This window comes from Pongo abelii, chromosome 3 (assembly GCF_028885655.2).
Source record: "Pongo abelii isolate AG06213 chromosome 3, NHGRI_mPonAbe1-v2.0_pri, whole genome shotgun sequence".
Classification (NCBI taxonomy): domain Eukaryota; kingdom Metazoa; phylum Chordata; class Mammalia; order Primates; family Hominidae; genus Pongo; species Pongo abelii.
Window position 1 is genome coordinate 44,341,191 of NC_071988.2, and position 13,855 is coordinate 44,355,045.

The 13,855-nt window shown below is 35.1% G+C and overlaps 1 long non-coding RNA gene across 1 annotated transcript in view; it reads right to left on the reverse strand.

Annotated features, from left to right (window-relative positions):
* Positions 1 to 252: 252 nt before the first annotated feature.
* LOC129058961 (uncharacterized) overlaps positions 253 to 13,855 on the reverse strand; it is a 55,729-nt gene continuing 42,126 nt past the window's right edge. The window contains exons 3-6 of the long non-coding RNA XR_010139872.1: positions 6,305 to 6,417; positions 3,525 to 3,660; positions 2,630 to 2,699; positions 253 to 447 (exon numbers count right to left, since the gene is read on the reverse strand). This is a non-coding gene — a long non-coding RNA (uncharacterized LOC129058961). The remainder of the gene's footprint in view (positions 448 to 2,629; positions 2,700 to 3,524; positions 3,661 to 6,304; positions 6,418 to 13,855) is intronic.

The following is a 13,855-nucleotide window of genomic DNA, read 5'->3' on the forward strand; positions in this document are numbered from 1 at the left end:
AAAAATGTTAGAACCTATAGGTCTAATTTCAATAAAAATGATTGCTAAGAGGAAATCACTCATTTTAAATGTAAATTCCTAATACTGACAGATATAACTAAATAATAAAGATGATAGCTAAATCTTTTTACAATTGATAGCCACTTAACCTAATATTCTAAAACACAGAACCATTTTATAGGCAGATATGATTCAAACATAGTTGGAATTTCATATATAATGAGCCTTTTGAAGTAAACGTATTTGTATTTTGACGATGTTTTATTAGAGAACAATGTTGCCTTTCTGGTTAGCTGAGAGTTCAGAGAGCCCCTTTTCTGTTAAGGGTCTCTTGAGCTGAAGTCCCCGGTGGAAGTGCTTACCATGGTGCCCACACTGCTGTCATCCGTGCCCTGATGACTGATGACTACAGCCCCAATCTCCCAGGCTCCAGGCTGATGTTTCCAACTGCCAGAAAGCCATACTTGAGTGTCAGACTGTCAATCAGTCTATCTGAAACTTAAGAGCTCATTCTCCTTTCCTAACCCGTTCCTCCCCAAGTATTCTCTCTCTCTGTTGTTCCACTTTAGAAGTCTCTCTACTTTGCTTCTTTCCCTTCATTTTAATGGTATTTCTCTAGTGTGGGCCCTTCTCATGAATCACATAACTCTTTCAAAAACTTGTCCCTTTGCCTGTTTATCTTTTCTCTTTCCCCAACTCCAAAACGTAATGAGATGCTCCAGAAAATATCTGTGAAGACTCCACCTCCCCCTTGTATATTCTGGAACATTCACAACTATGAAAGAACTGTAAGAGAATGTACCCTTTATACATTTCATTCAAACCGTATTCCATATTCCCTCACACACTTAAAAAATATATATTGTAAATAGCAAGTGCTTTCTTATGCAGAAGCAGTCCCGCCAAGTCAGATGTAGAGACAAATTAAAGGAATGACAGGGTGCTTGCCAATGATTGTGAGTGAAGGAGGGGGAGGAGGAGCATGAGAAGAGGATTAACTAGGATTCGCTTTTACCTTTCACCTCATGCTCACTTTCTCTCATCTCTTCCTCTCCTTGGTCTTACTCTCAACTCCTTAGATCAAGGATCATGGCTGCCTTTACTCAGAATATGGACAAGGGAGACACAAAAACTAAGCTAAAATTTATCTGAATATGGGGTGGACCCTGAAATGAACCACTGAAATAAAAAAAAAATCTTTTAAACTGCTTATAAATTGTGTCTATTTCTATCTTTTTAGATTTACCATAATTAAATATTATAATACACAGACACAACCTCCCTTTAATAAGCTTTACTCTTCCAAAAGTCAAGAATTGTTGTACTCTTCAGAAAAGTAAAATTACAGTGATTTTTGATGCTGATTGTTAAGTGATTCTGGATTCATCATCTTAATAAAGTGTTGGGACAGATGTCTACTAAAACCTAATGAAAATTAGCGAGACTAGCTTCTGGAGAGAACCAAATGCTTGTTATTTTACCTCAGTCTACTACCGTGATCTTGGAGTGAAATTATCAAGAACAAAGGAGGGAGTATATATTTAAATATAACAAGTCTTTTAAATAATGTATTGTCTTTTCTGTACTTTTTATTTCTAAATAAATGAAATTGTTTATATGCTAAATAGCCAGCTTGGTAATTTGTCATGTAGGTGTAGTCAAAGTGAAATGATTCACAATTCTCATCCCTAACTCTACACTTGAGAATTTTCTCTGTAAAATAGAAGGTAATGCTCAGTTCGATAAAAATTTCTTTTGGCAATGATAATATTATTAATTATCTTGAATATATTTTTGTGTATTTTTTATGGAATCAATAGTTTTTCATATGCACATATTTAATGAAAAGTACAAATTTGCTTTAGAATAAAAGTCAGAATTAATACAGAATGATATTATTTAACTATTTTCACTTAACGCATTTCAAAAGTTTATTTTGTTGTGGTAGCCAAGGTGTGGAGCATTAAGGAACTTAGGCATCTCTTTATAAACTATCTGAAAGACAGTCCCCTTTTGCCTCTCCCTAATAACTTATCTTTGGTGTGTTCTTAGAAGAATCATACAGTAAAAATCATAGGGCCAAGCTGTCCTTTACTTTAGTTACTTGAGTCTTCTATGTTCATCACTATTGTAAAAGTTCAATTTCTTCTGAATCCAGTAATAAAACAAAGTGAAGTGAAGCCAAAAATTCTATAGAAGAAAACGTAATCTTTCACCTCCTTTATTTTTTCTTGTTAACATTACCAAAGTTTTATTATGTGAACCACACTGCATGTTTTACTATGTGAACTGCACTGTAATTCATTTTGTGGCCAATGAAAAATTAAGATGTTAGGTCATGAGCAGTTACAGCAATATATACAGAATTGTGGGGGTTCATTCAGAAGTCCGATGAAAAAAATGTAAGAAGAAAAAAAAATTATACTACTGTGAGTAACTACTGCTTTTTGAGTATCTGCTTGTGCTCAGCACCATGCTTAATGCTTTACATACAACATCTCAATTAATCCTCACCACAACACATTTCAATGCATTAGTAAAGAAAAGCGATGATCTGTCACCTACAAAAACAATCGAACCATACATTTAAATGATCTATTTAACTACATTTACAACAGTTATTGAGTACCTGTAGGTATCAGATGTCAGAGCTAGAAGAATAATCTGTCTGGTTCCCTAGTTCTTGAAAAGACATGGCTCTAAAGAAAAAAAAGAAAGTTATCAATTGAACTGAGACAGATGTATATTGGAATAAGCAAAAAACAAAAGCAGATCTGGACAAAACTGATAAATGCTTTCCTTAACTCCCAACCTTCGCTTTGCCCATGGCATCACTCCACATTGGCTCCCAGTCTCACACCTGACTCACCCATTTTCTCCCTAATGCAGACCTTTTCTCAGATAACTCCGTCTTCCTGTTTCCCTCTTCATGGCATCTTCATCAAGCACGTCTGCTTCATGTTGTATTCTATTAGAGCACTTCTATCTATCATTAGCTGTGACAGTCAATTAATTGGGTAAACAAATCCTTACTTTGGTGTTAATAAGAAACAATAGCTCACAAGATATTCCTCCCAGGTATATGTACCATTGTCACTGAACTCCTTTTGCAATAAAGTGTCAAAGTATTTTCAGGAACTGAGGAAAGTTGATACAAGGGCAATTTGGGGACAGCATTTAAAAAGGCATTTAGTTCCATTCAGAGGACACACACTGGTAGATTTGTTCATTTAGCAAATATTCTTTCCTTCATTCAGCAAGTACCCCCGCTCCCATATGCCATGCCTGTTGTAGGTGCTGGACATACCATAGTGAATAGGACAGCATAGTCCTCATACAGCCCCCACCTAAGTCTGTTAGGTATCACATGCTCTTCTAGGGGCTGCAAAGTCCTTAGAGGTGAATAAGATAATAGACTCTACACTTGAGTCTGCAGACTGAGACGCCTCAAGTAGGATAATTTGGTGATGTTTTCTCATCTACATATATTCATAGAATTGCTTGTATATGGGATGAAGACTGACCTGTACTTGCCCTTTCACAGAGTTTGCTGAAGACTGCTGAAGGTGAACATCCAATAATGCTTTAAGAAATATTCCTCTGGCCACTGTGTTGGGAATTTAAATCAGGGTTCACAAACACAAATACACATATATGGGCCTAATAGACCAAAAGAAAAAGAATCAGTGCTATCAATTGTGTATAAGACAAGGTGGATTTTGGGGGACTATGTTGAGTCAAAAAATATGTTACTTAAATGAATTCAAATATAAAATGCAAAAACACATGATCATCCAATTAAAGCACTGATGAAGAAAGACCCCAGAACTTGATCTCTATGTCATTAAATTTTTATCTTTGATTAGCAGAATTGACTGTGATATTCAAAAACGGAATATATTTAACAAATCCATAAATTATATTTATATGTATGGCTCCATTGGGATGGTACCTATAAGTTATCTTAAGTAATATTATATTAATCTGTTCAAAACAGTTATTTTACACCTACTATGTCCTGGGACAGTTCTAGGTGCTTGAGATACATTGGTAGCAAGTTAGATGAAAATTTCTTTGTGGGGTTTTTGTTCTGGCATGAATAAATGACAGAAATGATTTTTTAAAGTACCATGGAAAAAGCCAATGGTAATTAAAAGATGCTTGAGGTGGTTGCAATTTTTAATAGGAGATCTAGGAGAATATGTTGAAAAGGTGGAATTGAGCCATTTTTTTTTTTTTAATAATTCATGAGGGAGTCGGCCATGCAGATAGTTGGGAAGTGCAGTCCCGACTGAGGGAAGAGTGAGGGGGAAGGTAATCTGGAATAATGTGAGGCCTATTCAAGTGACAGTAAGGAGGCCATTGTCACCGGAGTGAAGTAAATGAGAGGTAGAGCAAGGCTAACAACCTTATAAACCATTTTAAGGATCTTAACTTTTCTCTAAGTGAAATGGAAATTGTTGCATAGTTTTGTTAAATTATGTTTTATAAAATGTACTCCAGCTTCTATGTTGAGGGTGAACAAAGGTGGAAATATGGAGACAAGGTGGAAGGCTATTTCATTAATCCAAGCAAAAGACAATAGCGTATAAGATGTTTCTCCCACACAGCATGTAACGTTCCACTGAACTCTTCTGACAATAAAATATCAAAGTATTTATAGGAGCTACATCATGCTTAGATCAAGGTGGTAGTTAGGATTATAATTGTTGAGAAATTTGAGAAGGTGTTAGCTTCTAGGGTATTAGATGACGGCAACAGTGAGTTATCGGATGACATGTAATTAGAAGCTCTGGTATTAATAAGAAAGAGGAAGCAAAAATGTCTAAAAGCAGGAATGAGGACTTAGTCTCTTTTACTTTCATACCTACTAGGCTGTGTTTGTAGGGGGAGGGAACCATTGCTCCATGAGAGAGTTGTAGGAAAGCATAGTTCTCAAGTAATAACTAGTTTTAATTTCAGCAGGAAAATAAAGAAAACACTAGTAGAAGGGCTTGAGAATGAATTGAGAGGATTTTTGTTGATGATGAGCCATGTAGCCCAGAGGGTACAATGGATGCTTTTAGAAATTGAGTGAGGGTTGAAGGATACAGAATAGGCCAGTGAGTATGTAAATTATCTTCCAAGCGGAGTGCTTTTGCAAATGTAGAAGGATATTATTGATGTAAATGCCAGGACAGTAAGCATAAGTAGGAACAATTTCAGCCCCACCTGGACTCATGATAGTCCCAATTGCCTTATGAGAATTAGGGTGTGAGAGATGAGGGGTGCTTTGGAATCGGGGGCTTCTTGAAGAGATAGTCTTGAAAAGGGATAAACAGCCTAATGAGATTAGTCTTGCTGGATTCAAGGCAGATAGTAGCAGCAGAGTTGGAATATAGAGAGGGAAGTCACTATATTTGAGCTGAGACTTGAGTGATGAACAGAAACAGCCTTATTTCAATCTGAAGAAAGAGAGAAAATCTTCCAAGTAGAAGGAACATCAGGGACAATGGCTTGAAATCTTTGAGGAAAATAAAGGCTAGTATGGCTGGGGTATCGTGAACAAGGGGGATTCGACAGCTCAAGTAGACAATGGCTGGAGGTAGTGTCTTTTGAGCTAAGCCTCTATCCAAGTTATGAATTTTCATCTAAACCCAGAATGTTTTGACAGTAAAAGGTAGCTTCGTTATTGAGTATGCTGTGACAGAAGGTAAAAACCTGGCTGGTCTCAGACATGCAGGGATGTATGGTCATTTGAGTTTTAAAGCAGGTGAGAATTTGCTGTAGTTGGACTATCTTATTCATATAGTCCACGTGGTGGCACTATAGGACAAGACAGGATTTTTTTTTTTTCTTTTCTTTTTCTTTTTACTTTTTTTTTTTGCCTATCTGACCTGATATTGACATTTTCAGGAAGTCTGGTATATGTGTTTCCAAAACCTTCTGCCATTTGTTAATTGTATTCATGGAATGCATCCATGCATTTTTTTATTCTGTAGGTTATTTGTAGAAACCATAAAAAACAAAAACACCCTCCCTAATGGAAAGTCTTTTATTCAAAATAGATATAATCATTTCTCAAAATGCTAGTCATACTTCCCTAAAGGAAAATCTTGTTGCTTTATAACAACATTCTAAACAAGGTGTATACATTTAAAATCAATTATGTGCTAAGAGCTGACTTGATTCTTTGAGTTGTTGCTGAGTTAGCTTAACAGCAAAGTTAGACCTCTCTGGGCGTCAAGACTTCTAATACATTTTTAGCCACATCTTAGAAGTTTAATATCAGATTTTCCTTAAATGTTAGTATCTAGATGCTTACTGGTAGTGAGATGATCCAGCCTGGGAATCAGAGCCACCGAAGGCCTCTTGAGGAAGTGCAGAGAGGTCAATTGTCACAAGGAAGTCCAGGGATGGCCAGGCAGACAGGTGGCTCTTTTGGCAGATTAGTGGAACATGGAAGGAGAAGCATTTGGCAACAAGTAATAGATGAAGCTCCAGGAAATTTGTCTATGTCTGAGAGGCTTGGTAGTAGAGAAGGGTCTTAATCACACGAACAAGGGTTTAGTCTTTGGATAAAGAACAGCTATTTTTAAATGCTTCTCCCCAACTGGTATACTTGGGGTGAGGGTTATGGAAATACTGACCAATTCCCTCTGTCTCTGGGATGTGCTCAGGATGGCCATTACGGAGTTGGATGGAGATTCTGAACAGACGGATGGAGGCTAGGACCAGACAAATGCTGACAGACCATTACACTATGGCAATAATAACTTCTGCTTAAATAGCTATGGGCTTTGCTGTGGCACATTAACCTCCAAAACCACCAGGACTCCCTTCCATAGCACAACAATAAGCAGAATTCATTCTCTTCTCAGGTACCGTATTTTATTGGACCCAAACAATAGATGGGTTCGTGAAGGTTCAACCAGGACACTTAACTGACAGTGGAAGAGGGACTGTAGAGCTCAGAAAATGGGATTCCTAAACACGTAGAGCTGAACACACCTAGAGCCACCCAAACCAGGTTTTTACTCCTTTAAATTGTCTGTCATTTTATTCAGCTAAGAGAAAAATAAAATGCTTTTCTGTAACATATTCGATATTATCACATAATAGAAATCCCTGTGAAAACCTGGCAAAATGTTAACAAACATAAACGTGGCTTTAGTGAAACTTAGCCTTATTGCTGGATTTCCCTTTGGCTTATGTTTTTCTCTTGGCACTGTGCAGGTAGGCATAAAAATGTGCACAGCTGTGTTAAACATTGTTATTAAGAGCAAATCTTTCCTAATGTTTAGCTAGGAACAATACACTCCCTTTCCAGAAACTCAGTAGTTAATTTTATCTTTCATTTACTGCCTAAGACTTTTGTCATTATGATGACTGTAATTATTATTAGCTACAAAAATAATCAGGGTACTTAAAAATACAAAAGATATTTCAGGGAGAAGGAGAGGATAAAAATAGTATGTCTCAAAGGAATTGTAGGATATGAATTTCATTTTAGCTCCTGTGGACTGAGAGATGTTTGTACAGTCTGTTCTATTTCCACTTTCAGGTAAAAAGTAATTCTGGTGGTACAAATTCATCTTTAGTGTGACTTTTTTTTTTTTAAACAAAAGGTATGTGAGTCTTTGAGGACTGACTTCAGCTTTATCTGTGATGAAAGCATGTTATAAATTATACCAAAAGTTTTAGAGAATATTCATTCCGGTTACATAATGTGCCCATTTATTAAAATCACACAGTACTTTCTTCTAGGAAGATCAATTCCCCTTTCATGCCATAAAGAGTATGATGACTAAATGGGGGAGAAGACACACTGAGTGTTAAACGAGCAAAATAAATGTAGAAAAGCACAGAACAATGGAAAGAATTTTTAAAAAGTACCTTTTAAGAGGTACTAGAGAGTATCTTTTAGCTTTCTTCTCGTATTTGGAAAGTTGTACTCTGTGTAATAGTGAAGGAGGTAATTGCGTGTTAGATTATTGCACTTGAAAGCTGTTCACTTTTTAACCAACAATCCTGATAGGGACAATAATCGCATGTTGCACAGTGATAACTTTCAATGCTGAGAAAAATAACAATGTCAAGAAGAGTGGTCAGTTTGCCTTATTGCTTCCCCTTAATGCCAATGCATCTTTGTGATAACAATGCTAATAGTCGATGTGCCTCTTTAAAGAAAAGCTTAAAGCTGGATACATATAAAATAAGCTGAATGGCATGATGCAAACTTGGAAATTCGATGGCCATTTCATATTGGCTCCTTCTTGTGTCAGCTCTGAATTTTACAAATTACTAGCTACATCTCTCTGAATTGCTTTCTGTGGCATTTAAAATGTAGATAATGTGGGTGCTTGTGAAAATTTTATTTTCTTAACAGCTGGCACAAGAATTAACTTAAAAAGATACATTTTTTTGTTTAGAACAGTGGTTGCCCACTGGTTTTCCCAGGCCTTATGCAGCCCATAGACATATTTACTTTGACATGAATCATATATTAAAATAAACCAATATTTTAAACTTAGGAGATTTTACATACATTTTGGTTTCCCAGATTCTCTCATAAGACCAGATCAGTGTGCTCACATGTCAAACACTTTTTTTTTGTAGCTAAATAACAGCTGTCCCTTTTAGGCCGGCATGCCCTTTTCAGTTTGTCATGGTCCAGATCAGTTCCTGTTATCTTCCTCACACTGAAACAGGATGTCAGTTGCCATATTTCAATAGATTTGCATTGCTTTTTTCTGACTTTCTGTTTACTTTAGTAATTCATAGTGTCCTGTCTTTTTGGTAATTATATGAATTTCCCTCTTTTTCACCTTCTTCTATTTTAGAAGAGTGTCTTTATAAAAGAAATAGATATCTTGAGGGCAGAAGCCAAAACGAATATATATATATATATATATTTTTATTTGAGAGATAAAACAAAGAATTTGATTTTTGCTTCTAGGAAGGAAGAGAGAGAAGAAAAGGAAGGGGGTGGAAAAGAAGGGGAGAGAGAATTCTAAAAGATTTTGTAGAATTAGAAGCACAATGTGGGGTGGGTTGGTCCAAGAAACTTTCCTAATGTTAGAGGCCACTAGTCATTTCAGCTAGAGAGTCATCTAACCATCAGTTTCTAGTTTGTTAGCCCATAGCAGATGGCAGGATAGTTCACTGAATGCCTTCCAGTGAAGCATAAAGCTAGAAGCCAGAGAAAATGTCAGTAATGTCAGTGCCCCCAAACTTCAGACAAAGTAAGGAGGCCTTTTGTCTTATACATGATTTAGAATGGTGTTTCAGAAAAATCTTACTTAGATTTTAGATCTCTGGTAGATTTCATTTGAAATTGACATGTTTTTATATTTGAAACACCACTTCAGATTATAAACACCTTTGTATAACCTTAGAGTTTTAATAACTTTGACAAGAGGGAGTAGTAAAGAATTGGATTTATTAAAAATAATCATTAAAAACAAGCAATGTAATAATAACCTTGCTTCTGTCTTTGAGAGTAGATTAGGAAACATGGTGGATAAGGTTTCTGGACTTCACCAACGCTTTTGACTAGGATTTATGATATCAAATAATAGACTGGAAGCTATACTTGGATAGTTTGTAATCATTTGAAAAAACTATTAAGAGTTTCTATTTGGCAGATGTTTGTTGATTAAATATGGAGTCAATGGTATCCAAAAGTAGACTGGTATAAAAGTGTGAGGTTTCTCAAGCAATGGGAATCTGTTGAATTGAACATTCTTATTAATTGATGTAATGAAGAGATAAGAATTCTTATCAAATTTGTGGCAATGTAATTTAATTCTATTGTTTGGGAGCTAGGTTCAAATATTTCCATGGGTTTAACCGCAAGTTAAAAACAAGAGCTTCTCTAGTAAAATAACATTTTATAGTGTCCTGAACTTACTAGTATGGCTTTTGGATCAACATGGATAAAACGATGCTTAGATATGTGGAAGAAAAATAAACTCACTATGAGTTAACAGTTATATGTGATTGCCAAAAATGGCTGTTAGTCTCAGAATGCATCAAGAGAATCACAGCATTTGTAACAGGTATGAAAAATTGAGTTTGTCTCACATGTCAACTCTGATTAGTGATAGGTTTTGCCTAGAATGCGACGTTGAGGGGAATCTGAAGCTGCATCTAAGCTTGGCAGGAAAATATTGCCATCAACTGATGACACCTGCTATGGCCACAGCAGGGAGTGATGGCAATTTTATGCACTTGCTGTTTCTGGTGGAGAATGAGGGAGATGATAGAATAAGCCCTGTTTGCTGTATAATGTTCATAGAACACTTGGAATCTTTATTTTTTTGTGACAGGCTCTATTCTTATTCTTAAAAATTGTTTTTGCCAGGGTATAGGCCTTCCCTTTTCTCTCCATCTTTGCCAACATCTGTTGTTTTTTGACATTTTAGAGAAGACTTGCTCTGGTAGTATGTATACAAAAACTTTAACAATTGTTTGTTCTTTTGGCTTATCTGTTCTACATGAGTTAATGTTACTGGTATAATAAAAACAGGTTATTAAGAGTCTGCAAAAACCAAGTTTGTGCCCTTGTCATTCTTCTTAGATGGGGATGAGTGGAAATGGGAAATGAGACCTTGAAATTGGAGAGATAGTACCTTTCCTTTCAAAATACACCTTTTTTTTTCTTCTGGATGTGTATCAATTACTTTAGGTAATTTTTACTTTTTATCAGGCTTTTGGATATATACAGCTTCTTCCTTTGTTATATGTTTTTGTCTTCTGTAGTGTTTTTTTTAGTCTTTGTGGATATGTAGTAGGTGTATCTATTTATGGGTTACGTGAGATATTTTGATACAGGCATGCAATGTGTAATAATCACATCAGGGTAAATGTGGTACATGTCACCTCAAGCATTTTTCCTTTGTGTTACATACAATCCAATTATACTCTTCAAGCTATTTTAAAATATACAATTAAAATTACTTTTGACTATAGTCAACCTGTTGTGCTAGCAAATACTAGATCTTATTCATTCTAACTAAACCTTCTATTCTGGTAAACTTTCTCTTGTATTGAAAGGGAACATTTTCTATCCTTGTCTCTAAAGCAATGATTCTCAGTGAAGGTGATTGTGACCTCTAGGGCACATTTGGCAATGTCTGGAGGCATTTTTAGTTATCATGATTGAGGGGTTGCTACTGGAATCTAGGGGCTAGAGGAAAAGGATGCTGCTAAATACCCTGAAGTACATAGAGACCTCCACAGCAAAGAATTTTTTAGTCCCAAATGTCAGTAGTGCCAGTGTTGAGAAACCTTGCCCCCAAGTATTGATCCTATTTTCTTGGTCAGACAGGCTGGCCCCAGCAGGTCACTGTTTCTCTTCCTTTGGGTTCCATCTAGTTCTGAAACTAAGATGAGCTGGCATAAGTTGTCCTATTTATAAAATCTACTACCCTTTTGACGTAACAGAACTTCAACTGTTTAAACAGTTCTGTTACGTGAGACAGTGCCATGTAAAAGGTGGACTCTGTACTAGACTGTCTAGTTCAAATCCAAATTTCTCCATACATGAGTTATATACCTTAGTTTACATTTTCATAAAAGGATCATCATTGTCATTGTCATAGATAATATTAGTAATAAAAATAGTTACCACATAGGGGTTTTCAAGTTAAATAAATGAATATACATATACATATGTGTGTACATACATGGGCACATAGAAAAAAATGGCTATGCTAATTTTATATTGCATCAAAGGAAGCATAGCATGTTCAACAATAATGGAAAATAGATTTCATTAAGAGCTGTAAATGTTACACAAATGTTATTATTATTATTGTCCTGAGGTTCTTTTCCCCCTAGATTAAATAATTCCACTTATTTTAACTCTTTAGCAAAGAATATGGTTTGTGGCTATTCTCACTGGGTCCCTTATTTCAAGTCACCTCTATGTTGTTAGTGTCGTCCTGAGGTGGAAAAATCAATCAAGATTCTGCATTGGGTTCCAAGGTTCATCTGTTAGAGCCACTCATTTATTAAACTTATCAAATAAATCCTTTTTTTTTCTTTCAAGAAGAAGGACCTTAAGGAATTTCTTCTATTTTATGTGAATCAGCAGGATTTCCTATAATTGATTAATCATGAAAAGATCAGTAAGGTGAGAGTGAATAGGCTAATATTCACAAGCTTAGTGAATTAAATCAACCCTCTATGACAAAGGAGATTTATAACTTGAAGAGAACAAATATATTTTTCTACAACGAACATTTTAACAAATGTAGTTGCTTACTATGGAAAATAATGGTCTCAAGAATACATGTTAATAGTCCTTAGATGACAACATAGATTTTTGCCCTTTTTAGGTAGACTTAGAAAGAAACTTAACCTTGCATTGACAAGATACAAAAAATAAATGTAACGTAAATATTGTGGTAATTAATAGGTTTTTCATTAAGAATTAAGACTTGTGGCCTCTGGTTCAAACACATATTTAGTCAAGATTTAACAAAAATAATTAAAGCATATAATAATTTGTTTTTGTATCCTACAAATATAGAACTATAAGCAACATATTATACTATTGAATCATAGTCAAAAGTCCATGTTTTTGGCATAACTCATAAGGTGCCCTTCTTATTTTGTGCTTTTGCATTTGGTTATAGAAAATGTTATCAATATCTTTAGTATTATTACTTGAGTATATTTTGTATCTTTAACTAAATTATCGTTTGTGCTAATTGAAGTGTTGTACACAGTGAATGGTAAGGATGTGGACACTGAAGCCTGTAGTCTGAGCTCTAGGTGTGTTACTTTCAGCAAGTTATTTAACACCACTTTGCTTCTGTTTCCTATACATAATATGGTGCTACTAATACTACCTTTTATATGGGATTTTTGTGAGTATTAAATGCATTCATATATGTAAAAGCATTTAGAACATTGACACATAATATATATTAGCCATCTGTAATATCAGAAAATTATGTTCCCTGTAAACTGAGAAAAAGACTATATTAACTGTTTTCTGCAAGAACTAAACATGCAAGTAGCACAAACATTTTCAACACAGGAGGAGGGAGACATTATGGCAAACTTTGTTTCGTTGATTTGAAGTTTCATAACACTAGGCAAGAATGCATTTGAAGCCTCAAAACACTAGGCAAGAATGCATAATCAGAAACCATGGCTTATCAGCTCTTCTCAGAGATTCCGAATTTGGGAGAACAATAATATTGATTTGTTAAAAATAACTTTTCAGCATTCTGCAGACCTTCAGATACACAAAATCATTGCAATAAAATGTTTAAATTTGATTTGAACTCAAAATAATATGTTAGCTGCAAGGCCAAAAATGACTATTAATCCTTTTAAGATGACCTGCATTTTGGGTAAGTTTGAGATATTATAAGGTGGCCATGACCCACAAATTTGTGCTTGTTTTAGTTTAGTATGCTTTTTTATGCTAAACATCAAAATAACTTTTTTTCTTATTCACTCTTCAGCAAAATGGTGAGATTTACTTCCAGTAACAATAATAATAAAGACATTATTTATGGGGATTTTGCTTCTGAGCACTGTGTACTTTGTATAGGTATTGTTCCACAAATAATTATTGAATTAGACTTCAACAAAGTCTTACGACTTTCAAGAACTGTCAATGAAATATATACTCACATATATTCTCAGTGTGATTTATCTGGTTGCCTGAAGAGCAGCCTCCAGTCATTACATATTTTATAAAAATATTCAAGCAAATACATGCTAAAACTGACTTAATTTTTAGAAAGAATAACACTAGAAAATGTGTTTAATATTCTTGTATTTTGCTAAAGCAATATATTTTAGGATGCTGTTGACATAGGAGAAAAAGAAATGATGAAACAGAAGATATTTA